Source organism: Ornithorhynchus anatinus, chromosome 17 (assembly GCF_004115215.2).
Source record: "Ornithorhynchus anatinus isolate Pmale09 chromosome 17, mOrnAna1.pri.v4, whole genome shotgun sequence".
Classification (NCBI taxonomy): domain Eukaryota; kingdom Metazoa; phylum Chordata; class Mammalia; order Monotremata; family Ornithorhynchidae; genus Ornithorhynchus; species Ornithorhynchus anatinus.
In genome coordinates, this window is record NC_041744.1 from 27,605,452 (window position 1) to 27,627,222 (window position 21,771).

The window sequence follows — 21,771 nt, forward strand, 5'->3', positions numbered from 1 at the left end:
AGAATTTACGAGTTTACGATGTGCCATGCATTCTAAGCAGCCCTGGGGTAGATACAAGTTCATCAGGTTGGACACAGTCCAACATAGGGCTCACAGTCTTAATCCCCATTTTACAGATGAGGAAATTGAGGCACAGAAATTAAGTGACTTTCTGTAGGTCACACAGCCAACAAATGGAGGAGTCAGGATTAGACCACAGGCCCTTCTGATTCCCAGGCTCTATCCACAAGGCCATTGTTTTAGTCCTGGGCTAGATACAAGAAAAATGAAGTCAGACAATCTCCCCCATATTGAGCTCACAACAAGTTAAGGGAGAGATGTAATCCCTTATAAATAATCTCCAGTTTATATCTAAAGAAAGAGGCACAGAGATTAAGTGACTTGAGCAAGGTCACACCACAGGGCAGAACTGGGATTAGAACCCAGGTCCCAAAATTCCCAGAACTACGCTCTTTCCACTAGGCCACACTGGGTATTTAACCACAGCCTGCTCCAATTCCAACACACAAATATGGACATTTATAAACTACCAAGAAGTACTAATGAATCATGCAAAGTAGGTTGTTAGCAAGCACACAATTTTGGTTTTAGTAAATATTTAAGTGCTTAGTATGAGTCTGTTAGCCCTAGCTTAACCTGTAACACTGCCAGTTTAAAATTGAAGCACAACTCCAAAGAAAATGTAATCTCATCTCTTAATTGTCTGAATGGGAAAGGAGTTTTGAGTTACACAATAATATATTCAAATATTGTTGTTCTCTGAGCAAATATGGGAAGTTGTAGAATGCCCTTTCCTCATGTAATTGGAGCAAAAGGAGTTTAATTCCACACGAAGTAAGACCAAAGGCAAGGAACAAATTGTCCATCATGAAAGCAGCTGGCACAACAAAAACTGTCAAGCCTCCAGCTGGCACTTCATACTACCACCAACTAGCCAACTCTTCACTTGGGAGAAGTGCTATGTAGTTTTATGTGAGGAAACAACAAAATAGATATTTGTGAATAAATATTGGTTTGACAGGAAGTCATACAAAATGCATTTCTTACTCACAGACAAGTTTCATGCACAAGGTGACAAACAATATTGGTAAAAATAAAGGAAAGAGAATATCAGAATTAAAGTAATACCAGGCCAGATAATCCTTCCAATTAGTCCTCCTTTAGGCTTAGAGGATAAAAGAATATTCCAAATCCAAAGTTTGACAAAATATGACCCCCAAACTGCCATTTCACAATGAATGATCTACCACAGCTACACCTACTTGTATACATTTTGATATCATAAGGAAAAGAAACATCTGGAATTGACAGGAACCTTCCTGACTGGTTCATCTCTCTCAAAGTTCTAAATATAGAGTCTCTCTAGTTCTTTGATTCTTTGTGACAAGACTAGAGTTAATTTTATATCTGTCAACTAAATATGGATTAAAGCACTACACTGCCCAATTTTTAAGAGCATCTTCTTCCTAGAGAAGTTATGTAACTTTCATGTTCTCATTGAAATGTGGGCATTTTTGATATTCAGCCTGAACTTTAATTTCATCTCACTACTTGTGTTCTATATCAGGCTACATAAATTTCTCTCACTTTCAATATTTTCAATTGCACTTAGGCTCTGAATTGTCAGTTTACATAATGAATACTTAATCCTCTTGTTACCTTATACATAGGGTGACCATGCATTTGACAGACATCACAGTAGGGGGTGGGGAGAGGAGGTGAGGGGAGATTATAAGGAGATGGGGCATGTTACTCAAAATGTTCATGATTTGCCAGATGTAGCTATCAGTAATGTCCCTTTAACGTTATTACCCTTCTTAAGTAGTTCTTTGTCTTTAGAAATAGTTTCTTTTGACCCCAAAATTAATCTGCAAACTTTAAATAGAATTAATCAAGCTAATAAAGACTGTCACCTCTTAAGATATAAGGCAAAGACAGGGACTGACTAGCCCACTGGTCTACCAGGAAATTTCCAAGACAATGTGAGTTGCTCAGAACCAGATCTGGCTCAAGCATAATTATGCAGAATTTGGAGCCACTAAGGGGTTACTTAGAACAAGTTAATAGTCTGGTGGAAACGAAGTTGAGGGGGAAAAAAAAAAAAAAAAAAAAGGCACCTGGATTCTTAAATCCCCCCAAATCCCCAGAATGTGAACTACCTGTGGGAAGGGAACATGTCTCATTTTGCTGTACTTGTATCTAATAGTAATACAGTTCATTACATCAGTAGATACTAAGAAGTTTACTATTACTTATTTGGTCACATAGGGGTTTCCTTGTAATGATTTCAGAGTCAGTCTAGTTTGGCTAGACAATTGTCACAGTAGTTAATCATATTTTATCATTTCATTATTCAATTATATTTGAGTGTTTACTGTGTGCAGCGCACTGTAATAACTGCTTGTATAGCAGCAACATGACCTAGTGGCTAGAGCATGGGCCTGGGAGACATGAGGATGAGGGTTGTAATTCCAACTGCCCCACATCCGCTGTGTGACCTTGGGCAATTGACTTAACTTCTGACAGTTACCTCCTCTGTAAAATGGGGATTAAGATTGTGAGCCCCAGGTGGAACAGGGGCTCTATCCAACTCAATTTGCTTGTATCCACCCTGGAACTCCTTAAGTGCTTATTACAGTGCTCTGCACATGAAGTGCTCAATAAATACCATCAATTTATTGATTTAGCCTTGGCATATGTGTTTAGATACTTGTAGGTCAGACACTGGGAGGAGGCAGAGCCCTTCACCAAAGATAAGAGGAGGGGGATCAAGTTCTCCTCTTGAATATTTAAAGTTTCTAACTTCTTCACTGAATACATTCTAGGGGGATTCCAGAAGATTTGGGGGAAATGAATCTTTCAGGATTCTTGGAAATGCGGTCACCTGAAAGAAGATAACAGGACTAGTCTTCCTGTTCCTTCTCACATAAAGACTAAGTACTCAACCAACATGCTCACTGTCCTCAGGAGTTCTTTTGTCTCCATTTTTTGCTTTTTCCTGCATTGACATCTTTTCCCTTTCATTACCTTTCATCTTGCCTGTACTGTATGTTTTTCAATCCTTCTGATGCTATGAGAGCACACAGCCCCACAGAAGAGAGAAGATACACAAGCAAGAACTTGCAAGGAAATACCGATAAAGTTCCTTCTGACCTCTCCTGATTGCTAAGCCAGTTCAAAAAATTTGAGTTCAGGTTCAGATTCCTAGCCAGGTTTGGTAGGTCAAACCCAGGGCCCAACCCTTTCAACCACTTTTCAGACTTAGCTCTTCCCTAAGAAGGGAAACCCAAAGAGATTTCAAAGAATGAGTTTGCCAGGTGAGTGTAGATTATATGTAATATACATGTATAAACCCACACACTCACTCTAGTGTGTCACCCCTCCTCATACCAAAAATAGAGTCAGTATTCAGGGTCAGAAAATTTTACATAAATGTCAGGTCATAGTATGGGGCTTTATCTGTACGCAAGAGAAGGAGACTTTTAATAGAGCGTTATAATTCATTCAATAGTATTTATTGAGCGCTTACTATGTGCAGAGCACTGTACTAAGCGCTTGGGATGAACAAGTCGGCAACAGATAGAGACGGTCCCTGCCGTTTGACGGGCTTACAGTCTAATCGGGGGAGACGGACAGACAAGAACAATGGCACTAAACAGCGTTAATAATAATGTTGGTATATGTTAAGCGCTTACTATGTGCCGAGCACTGTTCTAAGCGCTGGGGTAGACACAGGGGAATCAGGTTGTCCCACGTGGGGCTCACAGTCTTAATCCCCATTTTACAGATGAGGTAACTGAGGCACAGAGAAGTTAAGTGACTTGCCCACAGTCACACAGCTGACAAGTGGCCGAGCCGGGATTCGAACCCATGACCTCTGACTCCAAAGCCCGTGCTCTTTCCACTGAGCCACGCTGCCGAAAGGGGACAATCTCCTACTCACCTTGCACATAATTCTTAGGTAGAAGAGTGTTATTTCCCCTTTAGCCCCTTGACCTCAAAATGAGGTGTGTTAACATTGGGCTATCAACCTGTCTGAAGAGAATTAAGATTGAATGCAGCTGACCTAATCACCGTCTTCATTTGAAAGGACTTCCAGAGTGTTAAGTGGAATAAGAAAGAATTTGAGCTATTAAAAATTAAGAAAAAGATTTAAGCCTTATGATTCTCATTTTACATGTACAAAGAGGGAGGTTTAGTGATTTGTAAAAGGTCAAATGACTCATGAGCTTAATTATGGGCTTTAACAGTCTTTATCTCTGGCCTTATATGAGAGAGACAGAGCACTGTCTTTCTGTCATTTTCTAGTATCAAAAGAGTTAGTACCTTGGGAAAGCTCTGGCCACAGTCCTCCCTCAGATATTCAAGGGTCACTTCTCAGAAGTTTTGGTGCTTCCAAACCTAGATCGCAGTGAAAGAGAATAATACAAGGAAGGCAGAGGTAGCACTGTTGTGATAATTTCAACTTTATCAAAACAGATTTCAGACCAAGTTAATTCCCAGAGGGAAATACTTATGCTGTTTCAACAACTTTCAGCAGATAAACAAGAGTAATCCCTCAGTCTAAATAAAAATCACAGCCCTAGGAAGGATGTGCTTGTATTTCTTATGCATGAAGTGACCAATTTTTCTACATTTTAGCCAATTCAAGTTTTCCACTGAGATGAAACTGCAACTCTTCGATCTGAATCCCACAGGATTAACTTTCTATCCAAGAGTACTCCCCCATCACCATTCAAATGTGAGCACTTACTATGTGCAGAGCAATGTAGTGTTTGGGAGAGTACAGAACAACAACAAAGGCATTGCCTGCCCATATAAAGCTTTAGTCTTGAGGTGGGAGACATTATCGGTTATGGCCTCTATCCATCTAGCTGCTGGACTGCCTCATCCACATTTTCCCTGGACTTTTCTTAGCATTAGTGTCATCTCCAGAGAATTAGTCCTCTTGATTGTGTCCAAAACATGCTAATCTAAGTCGAGTCACAAAAGACCCATGGAAATAGAAAATTCCCTTTCCAAGACAGCATAGGGATCCTTAGGTGGATGCTCTTGAACAACACTGGTTTAGAGTCAGCACTATTGAGCACGCAATGAGTGCAGAGTACTGTGCTCTACATTTGGGAGCAAATAAGAAGAAATAAAACTGATACATCTTGAGGAGTCTAGAGTCTTATGGGGAATGATCCAGTGGAAATGGCACTCTCCAGGGTTGTGATCAATGGTCGACAAGGCAGATGTCTTAGGTGCCCTTGCTGAAAGGGTAACAGATAGAACTGATACATGGACTTCCCTTCACTGCGTCACCATCCTTGCAGTGCTCTCTTAAGCCAGGGGGAAAAGCAGTGCGTGTGAGAGAACGTTTACTTAATAAAAAAATAAATAAATACAAAAAAATTAACAGCCCTAGTCTGCAAACCCAGAGTTCTCACTGCCCAACCAAAGATGGTATCAGGCCTCAGTTTGGGTAGGAGTAGTTTGAAAAGATTTAAATAATTCTCAGCTACAGCAGTAGGTAATGTGAACTTAAAAATCTCTTACAATCCTCTATTTCTGAGCCTTTGTCTTCTTTCCTGGACCCTCACCAACAGCTTGATACAGCAGCTCCACTCTGACACGGGCCATTGTTTCCACGGCATTAATATCACCTTTCGACCAGCAGCCCTACACTTAATTTGTCACTAAAACCTCCTTCCAAAGTGAAATCTTTGCAGAGTTAAACCTTCTATGCAAAAAGTATATTTCAATAGCTATTCACAATAGGAGAGTCAAGATTCAAAAAAGCTCTAAGAATATAAAATTGAATTTCAAGATCTAATTTACATTAGGAAAATGAGAAAATGAGATTAAACATTTAAATGTATACCATCTTCTATGCAAAGCATACCATAAGTAAGCCTGAAAACTTAAGAGTGCAAAAGAGATGAGAAACTGTCTGGCTTCACATCAGACCTCTGAGTTCTTTGCTTTTCTGGCTGGAAAAGTCAGTTTCTATTTCAGAGTCAAATCATTGTTTTGAACCTAATTAACTTAAGGACACAAATATCTGTTTCTTGCCTGGATTTTTTGTGCTTAACTAAAGAAACTACCATTGGATAGCCCATTTCTTAAGCAAATTGTTGTTTCATAAATTGATAGTGTGATGCCTAACACCTAATGCATTTCATTAGTTACAGCTATAAAAGGTTGCATTTCAGAATAAACCTATTTTAAAGGCTATTTCCCCTGTGGTTCAGTCATTTGCACCGAAGTCATCTCCTGGACAATCCACAAAGGAACTAAACACCATTAAGGACTATTGATTGGTTTAACTTTGTGTACAGTCAACAAGGAGGCTGATTGACTTTAGACATGTAGGTTAATGATTGGCTGTGAAATTGGTAACACCTATTTCACAGATCTAACTACAGAATTGGTATTCCTTTTTAGATGCTTATTAATGTTTAATTGCAATGAGTACTGTTTAGTTATAGTATTTCCATGAATGTCTCCACTGCTAAAAAATCCCACCAGGTCAACGTTAAATTATCCCCTATTTGTTCAAGGGGAAATGTTGATTCACACTGAATTTCTGTTATAGTAGTGAGGGTATTTGAGTGGTATCCTCTAAACACAAAGTCAAAGATACACTCCCTGTCCTCATGGAGCTTACCTATTGATAGTAGAGACAGAAAAAATGTTCACTATACATACCTTAAAGTAATAGTTTAACTACTTACCCACTCTTGTTCCCATTCTCTTGATGCATGGACTATTAGTATTTCTATTTATTTGTGCCACAGAACCCATTCTCCAACCTAGACACTGGAAAACTGTACCTATACAGAGAGAAGGTTATAAGGACTGGTGGGGGAGGAAAGACAGTAGAGAAGAAAAAGACTACTTTATCTTTGATGATAAAGGAATAATTTGCATAGGGTCCAGAAATCGTGTCTCTGATTTGCACATGTCACAGGCAGTCTGTGCCCACCAGTGGACAAATGGGTTGGCAAGAGATTTTTACTGTTCTCACATCTTTGCAAGTGATAGTGCAATTAAGACTGGCCCCCAATCTTGTATGATAAGTAAAACATGTTAATTTCTAGACAAGTTGAAAAAGTAAGGCTAGAAACAATTTCACTCAGTATCATCTGGGCATGTTTCAAAATTGGTAGAGCCACTCACATTTATAAATACTTAGAGAAACTTCTGCTTACTCAGATTATTTCAAAGCAGCCTTTAAAGATGATGCAAGGACTACCACAGGCTAAAGCAATGAATTCCATGCTAAGAGGCAACAGAAAAGTTGCACAAGGAAAATGCTTGATTACTTTGTTAAAGCTTTTTTAATAGTCTATGCCTATTAGAAGAAATATCAATTTTGATTCCTATTATTCAGTTTTCTACATTTCATCCTTTTCTCCTTGAATTTCATCACTATTTTCTTTTTTACTTATTCAAAGAGTAGTAGTCCCTAAGCCCATGGAAAGGCTGAATGAGATCTTCAGTCTGTTAGCAATTGAAAATAAATTAAAAATACAAAGGTTAAAAATATAAAACTGAAGAGAATGTATAAGTCATGGCTCACTACTAAACTCATTATAATCAAATCATTGTTCCCTTCTTCCACTGAGATTACTCCATACTATGTAAGCAGGTGAAACAAATAAATAGCATCCATCCTCATGACCATGCAGTTTAGGCACAAGGTGACTGTAGGAGCAGGCAAAGAGCCACTACTCTGCATCAATCTCCCTAACCTAGAAGACATTCTAGGCATTCTGGGCTAATAGAGGTAGTGCCACTCTTCAAAGCACAAGTAGGGAAAACTTCTGATAGGAGGATTTGAGTAACAGTTTTATATACATTGCCTTGCTCACTCCAATTCAAGTAGAAGCTTCAGGAATCTGGGAGTTGATGAGTAATGTGGATCTGCAATAACTTTCAGAAGTGATCTTATTGAAAAGGAGAAAAAAAAAGGTTATTTTGTGTCCTTCATAGCCTAAAACAAGTAGACAAGGATGTCTCACCCCTATCGTATTAAACAGAAAATGTCTAGTTGGGGAGGCTAGTTCCAATATCCTCAATTTGAACTTTGCCTTTCTAGAGGACAGTGTTAAATTGGGGCAATCCTGATTCTTAGAAATCATTTGATATTTCTGGAACTGAACAGTCATTTATCAAAAGGTCAAGAAGCAAGTTTATAAGCTGATGGATTAAGGAAAAAGAAAGGAAGGTTGGAAGAATTGTATTTCTTCAGCAGACACAAGTCATATCCAATAGTTCAATTGAGTCCTACAATTTTTTTTAAAAAATGCCATACAGCCAAAGATTAAAATTCAAGGTATTTTCTAAAAATATGCTCTTGTGAGGTGATACAATAATGAAGTCTTTAGAAATAAAATATATACTATGTGTGGCACTCATGCCTGGTCAGAACTTAACTGTTAACTGAGTTGGAAATTGCTCATAATAGAGGACACTTTCAAAAATCACCACAAGTAAAGTAGTTCTCCAGAATATATGCTAGTTATTTAAATCCTTTGTGTTCTCTGCACCAGTTCACATTATGATAGTGCTGGTTAGGTCAGTCTGTCAAGCAGTGTCTGATTAGATTTCAATACAACCAGCAGCAGATTCCCCAGATGAAAGTTGCAATCTTACTAATTTTTAATGATCTTAAGTTGAAAGAACAAGTTTGTTACAAAGAGAAACTAGCTTTCCTACTTCAAGAGTGAGGTTGCTCACCCAGTCATGTTGTGTTCTCTACCAGAATACCTTGTGCTGTGTATCAGCATCTTCCCTCATGTTAAAATTTCCCATGCCCACTGTAAATAGAAATTGCCATTCAATTAATAAAAAGTGTAAAGAAGCATAAAATTGTAAAAAGGTTATCACATCATGTGTAATTCTCTTGATTTAGTCTTGCTTCCCTCTAGAATATAGAATGGGAAACATTTTCGCTTACAGATTTTATTCTTGACACTATTTACCCTTATTCATTTTCAGCAGTCAAAACTTAATTGCAAATAATTTTTCCAGCTTACTTTTGATACTGTAGCAATGTTTGTATTGTATTGCCTAGTTTTTCCACTAAACAGATTTGTCAAAAAAGTTCCAAAAAAGAATGCATTACAACCGTTTTTGTATAGATTCTTAAAATTACCTTATGAAACTATGGCATGGTGTGATATTACCACTACACAGATGGTAATATCTTAGCCTGTTATATTTATTTTTTCCAAAAATGTACAGCAGCAAGTACACTGTGAGGACTCACTAAGTATGAGTCAGTAGAGTAGAATACATTCAGTCATTTAATTTTAGCCCAATGAACAAACAAGGTCAAAGGGTGCAAAGAATCATTTCATGATTTAAGAATAAGCATATACTATTTGCCAAAAGCATAGGGGTTATGTTCTTGCAAGACCAGGCATTAAGGAAAATACTGCACAATTCAGCTGCACTGATACCACATGACTGATTACTTGTTAAGGGCTTACTATGTGCCAAGCTCTGTATGAAGCGAAGCAGTATGGCCTAGTGGATAACACACAGGCCTGGAAATCAGAAGGAACTGGATTCTAATCCTCAGCCACATGTTAGCTGTATGACCTTGGGCAAGTCACTTCAATGTGCCTCAGTTAGCTCATCTGCAAAATGGGAATTAAGACTGTGAGCTCCAGGCAGGAGAGAGATTGTGTCCAATCTGACACACTTGTATCTACCCAGCACTAAGAACAGTGCCTGGAACATAATCATGTGACAAATACCATATAAAAAAAAAATGTGCTGGGGTAAGTACAAGATAAACAGATTGGACATAGTCCCTATCCCACAGATGGTACACAGTGTATGTGACTAGTAATAATGATAAATAAAAATGATATGTTAAGCTCTATGTGTCAGGCACTGTACTAAACGCTAGGGTAGATACAAGATAAGTGTGTTCCTGTACCACCTGGGGCCCACAGTCTTAATCCCCATTTAACAGATGAGGGAACTGACGCAAAAAGTGGAGTAACTTGCCCAAGGTCACACAACAGACAAGTGTTGGAGCCAGGATTAGAATCCAGGTCCTTCTGATTTCTGGCTCTATTCATTAGGAAAGACTGTTTGCTTGACTGCTTAACACCTTTTAAGAAAATGGCATAACTTCTGGAATAGAATGCATTGATCAACATTGGCAAGAAAGGTAAAGTCTTAATAAAAAAAACCTGATGGTCAAAACCATGCTTTTATATAAACCTGATCTAGAATGTGCAGGCATTTTATAACATCTAATCAAGGTAGTTGAAAGGATCACCACCCAGGCACAGTCACCAACTTTGGTCCCATACTCTCCTCTACTAAGTGGCCTGTGGAAGTCTTGCTTTTCTTCCACCTATTAAAGTGTCAAGTATCAATGGGCCAATGCATTTTGGTATGAAGAGACATCTAAGCAGCATGGCTCAGTGAAAAAAGCACAGGCTTTGGAGTCAGAGGTCATGGGTTCGAATCCCAGCTCTGCCACTTAGCTGTGTGACTGTGGGCAAGTCACTTCACTTCTCTGTGCCTCAGTTACCTCATCTATAAAATGGGTATTAAGATTGTGAGCCCCATGTGGGACAGTCTGATTCCCCTGTGTCTACCCCAGCGCTTAGAACAGTGCTTGGCACATAGTAAGCGCTTAAATACCAACATTATTATTATCTAAGGAGTCAAATCCCTGAGACTGTGGAACTGATTTTGACCCAATCCCCACATTTTTGGATCATATGTACATAAAATTAAAGTACACATTAATATTCATTTTGCCCTATGTTCACAAGCAAATAAAAAAATTAGGGGCCAAATACAGTATGCTTGGATGTATTTATCTTGTGTGTTCGCAAAGTTTCATCAAAATACATTTTCCAATCAAATGCCAATCATGAAAACAACATTTTAAAAACGTTCACACAAAGCATATTCATTTTTGAATGGAATAAGGCTGAAGGAGGGAAAATAAAAAAAAAATGAAGCTAGGACACTTCAACAATGGTGGTCCCCACTGCAAGAATGACAGTCAGTTTATATAAGCTCATGGGATGCACTTGTAGTACTCACTGGTGCTTGATAAGGAATTGATTCTGAGTGCTTTCCCACAGTTCTGACTTACTCTAAAAGTCAGAACTCTTAACTCCCTTACAGTAGGATTACATTGTTCAAAAAAAAAAAAAAAAAAAAAAAAAACTCCCCTCCTCCTCCATCTCCCTTGCGCATCACCTATGCACTTGGATCCATAACTGTTAAGCACTTGCAAGTCACCCTACCCTGAGCCCCACACCTCTTAGGCACATATCCATAATTTATTTTAAATGCTTGTCCCCTATGCTAGAAGCACCTTGTAGACAGGGAATTTGTCTACCAACTCTGTTGTAATTCATTATGGTACTTGTTAAGCACTTACTAAGTGCCAAGCACTGTTCTAAGCACTGGGGTAGTCAGGTAGGAGACAGTCCCTGTCCCATATAGGGTTCACACTTTATCCCCATTTTACAGATGAGGTAACTGAGGCCCAGAGAAGTTAAGTGACTTCTCCAAGGTCACGGCAGACATGTGGCAGGGCCAGGATTAGAACCCATGACCTTCTGACTCTGGATAGAGCACGGGCTTCAATAAGCACTCTTCCAAGTGTTTAGTACAGTGCTCTCAACATACTAAAAGCTCAATAAATATCATTGATATTACCAATATGCAGTTTTGGTTTATGAGTCAAATTTTTTACTATTATTCCTAAGACTCCTTTCAGAAATGTTTTCTAAGCTAAATAAATTTGAAAATTGAATCAGTAGTGCTTTTAAGTGAACACCAGCTATGTCTGGATCTGTCATGAATTCCCTCTGTCTCTGGTCCTATCCTTAATAATAGTTGGTCCTTTATTTCAGAGAGATAAATAGGATTCTGGATACGGTGAAGCCAGTATGTACTTCTAGTATGGTCTAACCAGATGACAGAATATCCCAGAATTTTTATTAAGTGATAGAGTCATACAAGACATCATTTAGAACACAGAATTCAATATAGGCACTGACCAGAACGATGGTTTTTAATCTTTAGAAAAGCACTGTGGCCTAGTAGAAAGACCATGGGCCTGGGATCTAATCCTGGCTCTGCCACATGTCTGCTGTGTGATCATGGGTATGTCACTTAACTTTTCTGTGCCTTAATTACCCCATCTGTAAAATGAGGATTAAATCCTACTCCCTCCTAATTATACTGAGTCCCAGGTGGGACATGGACTGTGTTCAACTTGTTTAGCCTGTACTGACCTCAGCTATGTCTTATGTCAGACAGTGCTTGACATTCAATAAGCACTTGAATATCATGATTATTTGGAAATCTACACAACTCTGCAGTTTTAATTTCCCAAATGGACCCAACAATAGCCAAAAGAGAACTCTGCAAGCCTCCAAACACACTGGGATTGGAGGTAACATACTTTGGTATAGACACCTGTGAACCTGAGAGTCTTAGAAGATAGAAATTGCACATGTAGGGACTTTCCTTCCCGTGATTCCAGAGTTTTTACATCCTTGCTCATCAGAAATGTGGGGACAACCTGTCTTTGGTTTTCAGCACTTTTCCATTCAAAACATTGAATAAGCTTTACAGTTTTCTACACATATGATTTATCCCCAAACCTCATCCTCACTACCAAGGCTGTGGGTGAAGAGAAAAGTTCAGCTAATGAGTCCAACTAATATTTGTTTCTAGTACAAATCACTCCATACATTGGGGCAACAGCTATTTGCAAGGTTGCATTTTTTTCCACTTTTGAAGCACCAGGAGTTTTACAGAGTGCCAGCACTGCCCAGCATGATCGGAGGTTTGACAGAAGCTAAGATTTACATAATCAATTAACACTGTGGAAAGACAGGATATTCCTGTCAATCACTTCACAGGAAGTCTGTGTGTCATTCGAGACATTAAATTTGAAGGAGACAGAAGACCAGAAAAATCATTGGGTGAGTTGTAAAATTAAGAATGATTCCAAATTAGTTTACTCACACACTCAGGTTTGTGAAATATATGACTAATGGCCTGAAATTGAGTAACAGTGACCAGGAAACATTCCTTATCTGGTGAACAGCTTCCATATAATTCAATTTAAAATCAATATTATCTAGTACCTAATAGTCATCCTTAGAACTTACTTGTATGTGTTTGAGCTGTACACATCTATTTTGACTTCTTGGATGATAAATATTTTCATGCCCTTCTCCATTAGAGTGTAAACTCCTTAGAGACCAGGAAAGGTGTTATTTTGTCCTTTCTTAGTACTTAGTACAGTGTGTTGCACCTAGTGAGGGTTCAAATGCTTGCATCCTCTCCAGTGCTTAGAACAGTGCCTGGCACAAAATATGTGCTTATATACCACAGTTACTATAGGCATTCTTATAATGGAAGAGATCACACTGCTTTGAAAACAACCTCAAGGGAGCTTGGGATCCTGCAGGTTGATCTGGAAAAACTACCCAATGAAAAAGTTGCTTTCTGGAGGTACACTAGTTCAGGAAGGAAGCAGAAATCCTGAACTTCAAAAATCACAAGCTTTTCATTTGATTATTAGTTAATAAATGACATGTAGAAATGGTTTCTGGGACTATTCCCCCCCCCCTTTGGCCTCTCAGCATAGTACCTACAGCATTTACACTGACTAGCATTTCAAATACCCCATTTAGCTCCTTGGGTTTTTCCACCTCCAGTTACCTAGCCTTTGTCTTACTATAGGTAAGTAGATTAAATCCATAAAACTTAAGTTGTACTATTACTTTGGCAGCCAGATGAATATTTCGTTATAGGCATGCTTAGCAGCTTGCATGCAATACACTTTTATATAAGACTTCCTAAAAAGGCCCCTACACAAAAAAAGGTCTCACAAGTAGCACCTGCTTAATTCTATTGGATAACAGGACCTCCTGATCAGATACGTGGAGGATATACAAAGGAAAGAATCACCATTTTTTCCCCTACTGCAAAACACAATACACAAAACCTAAATTTAATATAAGCTATATAAAACAAACTTGTTTGGTTTGGGTTAATCATTAAAAAAAATGACTTTAGTCAAGGTGATTCATTGTGGTCCTCAAATGAAATTATAATCATTACTAAAGACTTGGAAGCTTTCATATTCATTTGGACTATCATAAAAGCAATTTATCTATGTGGAGACTATATATAGGATTAAAACATCAATTAAAAAAAATGCAGAGTTCTAAAACAGTATACCTTCTCTTCCAGACTTCATCCTCACTATATCCATTAAACTCCAATTCTCAATCAAACTTGTGCTTCCTTTCTCACTCACACAGTTCTGTAGCCTGATTCTCTTGATCTAAACTCCAGGGATCAGTAATACAGTTGCTTAAGTCATAGAGTGATCTGCCAAATGAAACAGGTTTACTCCGTTACAAATCAGGGGACTGCCAGACCCAGCAGGAGTGCTTGGTGTTCTGTGCTCTCCTGTACTCTCTGAAGGAAGAGATAGACATGGAGTTTTTGCTAAGGAGCACAGCAGCTAGAGTTAAGTCCCAGGATAGTTGAGAGTGGCTGAGAAGAAGAGATAGCTTGGATCTAAACAGCAGTTTAGGAATTTAAGCATTCCCTGCAGGGGTTAGAGAAGAGGGGTGGGGGAAAAAGAAATTGAGGCCAGTGACTCTAGTGGAGATTTTGGCAGTACCAGAAAAGTCAACTCAGCCCCATCAATACCTTGTTCATAGCACATGACCAGAACTGAGAATGAAGGGTCCTGTCACTCAAGACCAGGCCCTTTTGGGGCTTTTCCAAAATTAAAGCAATATGCATCTTAACCATATTTGAGGGAGTTTGGTGTTGCAGAGCACTGTACTAAGTACTTGGGAAGTGATAACCCAGTTGGTATAAAGTATCCTTGTCCTCAAGGAGCTTAAAAAAAATTCTTAGCAATGTGTCCTCACACAAAGCATTCTCAGATGCTATGCCAGTGGCGAGATGTCTGCCATTGTGCTATCAATTATCCAATTCCAGGCTTCAACCTCAATTAATATGTTCTGGCACCATAATGTCTAGGGGTACACCCTTCAGGGCAAATACTGGGAGCAGAGCACAAGGGGAAGCCAAAATTCCCCCTTTTTCCAGGTCTGCAAAGGAAAACTTAATAAGTCTTCTCTTCTCCATCTCCCTGAGGGGGAGAACAGAACTCATTTTTCACTCTGTTGCAATTGCTTTTGATTTGGGATTTTCTCTCAGTTGAACTTTTAACCATGAAAGAAATACAACTAAATTAGCTCAAAAAGGATAATTCTGGATTTTCATTAGTCATAACACTGACCCAGGGCAATGACGGCTTTTGGTACACCCCCTCCCTGCTGTACAACCTATATGCTTTGATCTCTACATCATAAGCATCTGTTATTGACCCCACCTTCAGAACTTACGTATGAATCTAATTTATCACAATGTCTGTGTCCCCCTCTAGACTGTAAGGTCCTCAGTCAGGAAACATGTTGACCAGCCCTGGTGTATTGTCTTCACCCAAGCATTTAATATAGTGCTCAAGAAATACTATCGATTGAACACTGCCAATATTTTCCATTTCTATAGCTGTTACTAACAATGATCAGATTGCTCAGCACTCCTTTAGTTATTGTCCAGTATTCCAAGAAAATCTCATTCAAAGATGAGATTCAAAGGATAACCAGCATTTAAAAAGTGGCTTCCTCTAACTTCAACATTCTTTCCTTTTGGAGTCTCCTCATGATTTTCTGTGGATCCAGCATCAATTGTTTCTGTCTCTAACTTCATTCATTCAATCGTATTTATTGAGCACTTACTGTGTGCAAAGCACTATACTAAGCACTTAATACAATATTCCCACTCCTAATACAAAGAATGCCATCCTATTCTTTACCTGCCTGCTTCAATTCCATTTATGTCAGTCTATTTCAAAAATTCTCATTTATCTCTCTTAATTTCTCCCAACCCAGTATTTGCACTGTCTGCTATCAAACAAAATCCATATTTTTTTGGAGCATGGGTTGATAAAAGTCCGCAACATGAAAAATGTACTTTTAAGTTATTTCATCTATGCTGTGAATGGGAATATGAGTTTGAAACAAAACTGCATAATTCATGTTGCCTGAAAAGTCCACTTAATTACCTGGATTGGCACTTGAAAATAGTTTCTTGTTTTTCCACTTGAAACATTCATTAAATTAAATGATTTTAAATTAATAGGTCAAACAAAATTAACAGCCCATCCATGGAAACACAATAAAAAATACAGCAAAGGTTGTGAAGGCAAAGTCAAATAAGGAATATAACCATGCTTATGAAAATTATGTAATTTTAAAGAGTACAATTGGACAAGTTTCTCAATGCCTTACTGATTTTCATTTCTGTTCCTCAGATTAGACTGAAAAAACTAAATCAATAATGCCTTCGTCTATTTGGTCTCTACCTCCAAATTGTCATTGCACCTGGGAGAAATGTCTGGGCAAGTTTCTGCAATAAATCACCTGTGAGATTTATTTTATATCATTTATGTTTCATCTCCTGATTCTCAACTGGATACATAAATGTAGCTACCAGTATTTCAGAAAGCTTCAAGTGAATTAATAAAACCAGCCCTGGATTCTTTGATGGTATTCAACTTAAATGACAGTCTTAACTTTCCCATTATGATAAATAGAGAAACTCAGAATCTTTAGAGATTAACAGCCTGATTTGTCTTACTCTGCAAGCAGACCTTGAATCTTGGATCATCCTCACTATAATGTCTCTTCAGTAAGGGTACCTTCTAATTCTGCTCTAATCAGTCAAACACTGCAGACTACTATTCTTGCCAGGTTTAATAAGATGGGAGAAGAGTTTAAAAAGATAAATAAACTCAAGATCCCAGAGAACATATACACACTAAGTGCGAATATTAAAGTGGAATCTGAAGGTGAAGTGTAATTTTGATTTGAGTGGTACTTACTAACTGTGATCAATAAAAACCAATTGGGATGATTCAATCTTAAATACCTTCAACCTTCTACTCTGTCCGCCCCCCACCCCCCTTCAAGAATGTGTTTTGTTTTTTCTCCTGGATCCTTGCTTAACTACTTGCTGGTTCCATTCAATTCTGTTAAGAAACTCTACTTTTCATGCCTTCAGCCCCATAAGCAGATGGATCTGTCACTACCCTGAAATATAATTCATCCTTGGAATGGTGAATTCTGAATGGTCATACAACCACAAGAATTAAAACCAACCCAAAATTTACCACAGCCAAATCTCAGCCTTTAGCCTATAATGGAAATGCAATCAGAAGACCATGTTAGTGTATACCCAGAGCTAGTTCAGTAAACTTAAAGGTACTTTTCTGATTTGAAATGAAAATCAGGCATAAAACTGCTTTAACCTGACATAAAAGCAGCAAGACAAAGCAGGAAAGATGGAGCACCAAAACTGTCTGGGAAAGGATAATGCAAGAGATGAGAAGAAATAGATGAATTTTACACAATCAGCAGGGTTACAGAAAGTGTTGCACTTTTAGGTCAAGTGATTTCATGACTTGGAATTTTAACCTTTACCTGAACATGATTTGACACTGGATAAGTAGTGTTCAAACAGAAATTTAGAACTATCAAGATAAACTCCTACTAGATAAGAAGTTCCCTCCAAATCTTATTCTGGGACCAGGTTTTTTAAAAAAAATCCTTGAACCTATATTTCTAGCTATAGATCTATCGATTAGGGAATTCTAATTCCCTGTGGATATTTAGAAGAAGTGCACAATCTGGAATGCTTACAATTTCTTTGGATTCAACACATTTAGGTAGTCAAGCTTGTATCTCATTTGTGCATAGTCAAAAAAAGAACACTTCTGTAGATTACATGGGAAGTTTGTTTTCCAAGATATAGAAGCATGTAATATTACTGTATTCATTTGCCTAAAATGTTTTCACTTTTGAGCAGTATGTGTAGGAAAATAAAAACACTCGAGAAACATGAGTCCACTTGAGAATGCATCTTCTATTGCCCTTCCCTAAGTAGTATGTAAAATAGGATGTCAATGAATGCTTTTTCCAGGTTCTCATTCTTTTTCTCCTCTATGCCCTAAATGAGTTAATTACCACCACCTGCTTTTTCCCTGGTCTTATCCTCTGCCCTTCCTCAGGTGCTATCTTGGTCTTCACCCAGTCCTCAGCAATTCTCTCTCCCCCTCAGGTGCTATCTCGGTCTTCACTCCATCCTCAGCAATTCTCTCCCCCCTCTAATCTACAACCTCATTGTGTGCAGGAAACATGTTTAACAGCTCTGTTGTATTCTCCCAAGCACTTAGTACAATGCCCTGCACACATTAAATGCTCAATACCATTATTACAGGTTACAAAAAACAATCCTTTATTTCCTCTTAAGACATTGGGTGGGATAGTTATTTCAGTACATACAGTATCTGTTTTACACTACAGGGACTAAGACAATGTTTTTACACTGCCAAATAGCTATTTTTATAAACCCTATTCATTAATGGATCTGGAATCCTGGTATCCATAATTAAAATACTTATCCAATATGTTAACTCAAGGGAGAGTTTTATTTTACTAGTGTTTCACATTTGTTTTTGAATGTTTTGTAACTCAGTGACCAAAATAATAAAGATGTGCATGATCCCAGAAAGTGAGATAGAAAAAATATTCAAAGTTGCTCTTGATTTACACACAATTACTGTTCTATCAGTGTGAATGAGAATATTCAGTAATTCCACTTAAAATATTTGTTGCATTGCCTGCTGAAAACATACCCCTTTTTTTTAAGCCACAACTTCTTGTACAATATGGAGCATAACAAGATCAAGAAAACTGCTGAAGCTTAGGTTTACATAGTCAAAATCTGGAAAACAGCAATTGATCAACAGTTTCAATTCTCACCTCAAGGTTGGAGATACAGCCTTTAATAAGCAAGACTTACTCTAAATCCCATACATATTTGAGATAGAGCATTGGCTTTCGAGTCAGAAGGTCATAGAGCCTGGGAGTAAGGTGGTGATGGATTCTAATTCTCTGTCCCCCATTTGTCTGCTGTGTGACCTTGGGGAAAATCACTTCTCTGGGCCTCGGTTACTTTAGCTCTAAAATGGGGATTGAGACTATGAGATCCACATGGGACAGGGACCTGTCTACCTTGATTTGCTTCTATACAACCCAGGGCTTAGTACAATGCCTGGCACTTGGGAAGTGCTTAAATACCATAATCATTATCTCTTGTATATCACCTGCAACTATTACTCCATTCATTGCTTTCTGGTGGGTTTTAAACTCGTCAATTTGCTCAGCTTTTCTCTTGACACCCCAGTAACATCTCCCTCTTACTGCCTTATCCAAGAAGCTTTCTTTTCTCTCCCTTCACTGTCACTGCTTTGAGGCACTTTTGCTGTTTTCTCTATGCTGAAGTCTCTTAAAGAAAATAACCCTATTTCATCCACCCAAAAACACAATAATAATAATAATAATAATGTTGGTATTTGTTAAGCACTTAATATGTGCAACACACTGTTCTAAGCTCGGGGGAGGATACAAGGTCATCAGGTTGTCCCACTTGGGGCTCACAATCTTAAACCCCATTTTACAGATGAAGAAAGTAAAGCCCAGAGAAGTCAAGTGATTTGCCCAAAGACACAGCTGACAAGTGGCAGAACCTCGATTTGAACCCATCATCTCAGACTCCCCAGCCCATGCTCCTTCCACTGAGCCAGGCTGATAACTCACTCAGATATGGCTAAAGTAGTAGCCATAACACCCTGAAATAATAGAGCTTAGGTTACAAGGAGTCAGATACAATCTATTTGGAGTTCTCTGTCATTATTAGATCCCAATAATGATCTCTACCCAAAGGTCAGATGGCTTATGGGGATAGGGATAGTTTGCTTTGGTAAAAAGTAACATCAGGCTACGTTTTCCTACTCCTCAAACTCCAGTTGTTGGCCATCCACCTCTGCAAACAGAAACCCCTCATCATTGGCTTTAAGCCACTCAGACACCTTGCTCCCTATTACCTCACTGAGTGGTAATAATAATGTTGGCATTTGTAAAGTGCTTACTATGTGCAGAGCACTGTTGTAAGCACTGGAGTAGACACAGGGGAATCAGGTTGTCCCACGTTGGGCTCACAGTCTTCATCCTCATTTTACAGATGAGGAAACTGAGGCACAGAAAAGTTAAGTGACTTGTCCACAGTCACCCAGCTGACAAGAAGCAGTGTGGCTCAGTGGAAAGAGCACGGGCTTTGGAGTCAGGGCTCATGAGTTTGAATCCCAGCTCTGCCACTTGTCAGCTGTGTGACTGTGGGCAAGTCACAACTTCTCTGTGCCTCAGTTCCCTCATCTGTAAAATGGGGATTAAGACTGTGAGCCCCACGTGGGACAAGCTAATTCCCCTATGTCTACCCCAGCGCTTAGAACAGTGCTCGGCACATAGTAAGCACTTAACAAATACCAACATAAGTGGCAGAGCTGGGATTCGAACTCATGACCTCTGACTCCAAAGCCCGTGCTCTTTCCACTGAGCCACTCTCTTGTAATAGAGTGGTACTCTATTACAACCCAGCACACATACTTTACTCCTCTAATTTTAACCTTCTCAATGTACCTCAGTCTTATCCCACTGCCCTCCTGTCACCCACATCCTGCCTCTGGCTTAGAAGACTCTGACTCATCATCACTGATAGACAATTACTTTCCCCCGGGAGCCCCCAAGCCCTTATTACTGACATCTTCTCCCAAAGGCCTTTTCTTTTTAAAGCCCTACTTTCCTCTTCTCCCCATCCCTTCTGCTTTGCCCTGACTTGCTTCCTTTATTCATCCCCCTTCCCAACCCCACAACATTTAAGTACATATGGATAATTGATTTATATTAACATCTGTCTCCCCCTCTAGACTATAAGTAGGGAACATGTTATATTGAACTCCCCCAAGCATTTAATACTACAGTGTTCGGTGCACATTAAGTACTCAAAAAAAACAAATTGATTGAATAGTACATGTACTCCAACTCAGCATGCTAAAAAAAAATAGATCCTTATAGTTCTTTGGCCCTTGGAATCCTCTAGGTTAAGGAGTGTGGATAATAGTAATCTCTACAAAGTTCTGTCACCTTCAATAGCCAGTTTTTCAAAAGCCTACAATTAGAATCTCAACTCCCCCCTCCCCCCCACCATCTCTCAGCATTCAAATACATGCGGCAGACAGCAACTGCACTGTTAAAAAAAAGGTTCCATAAGGTAAATCAGACAGCTACACATGATTACATTAAATTTTAGTTACACTTCTTTGCAATGGCCTTAAATCCATTATACAAAATAAGCAAAAGTATAAAAAGTCATTTTAAAGTTACTTAGCTTACATTTAAGCCACATAAAATTCACTTTAAAACTCTTCCCAAACCTTACAACACAATCAGCTGGTTGAAACTTGGCAGACACTGCAATTTGATTTTACAAATTCCCTGACTGCAATGATAACATACATACATTAACCAACAATTGATTGATCCCACTACAATATACACTTTTGAATCTAGCATTCTAAACTTACCTTGGCTCCACGGCGGTAGCCAAGATGCTCCATCTAGGACAGAAAAAGAGCTCTGATTTACTCGCAGCTATTTGACTCCAAGTAGCCAGGTGGCTGAATTATCTGCATCACTGCTGATGACTCAGCCCCTGACTCGGCCTGCGATTGGCTGCTGAGTAAATGTATCAGCCCAATGAAGACAGAACATGTTACTTCAATTGCTTATAAAT

The 21,771-nt window shown here is 38.7% G+C and overlaps 1 long non-coding RNA gene across 8 annotated transcripts in view; it reads right to left on the minus strand.

The window, feature by feature from the left end:
- LOC103170640 overlaps nt 1-21,629 on the minus strand; it is an 86,648-nt gene extending 65,019 nt beyond the window's left edge. For 6 of the 8 annotated variants that reach the window (XR_003765605.2, XR_005660950.1, XR_005660951.1 and 3 more), the window contains exons 1-5: nt 21,563-21,629; nt 8,728-8,807; nt 7,846-7,934; nt 6,720-6,818; nt 4,327-4,401 (exon numbers count right to left, since the gene is read on the minus strand). This is a non-coding gene — a long non-coding RNA (uncharacterized LOC103170640). The remainder of the gene's footprint in view (nt 1-4,326; nt 4,402-6,719; nt 6,819-7,845; nt 7,935-8,727; nt 8,808-21,562) is intronic. The other 2 variants (XR_003765604.2, XR_003765603.2) reach the window with 2 other exon arrangements.
- Nucleotides 21,630-21,771: the final 142 nt, after the last annotated feature.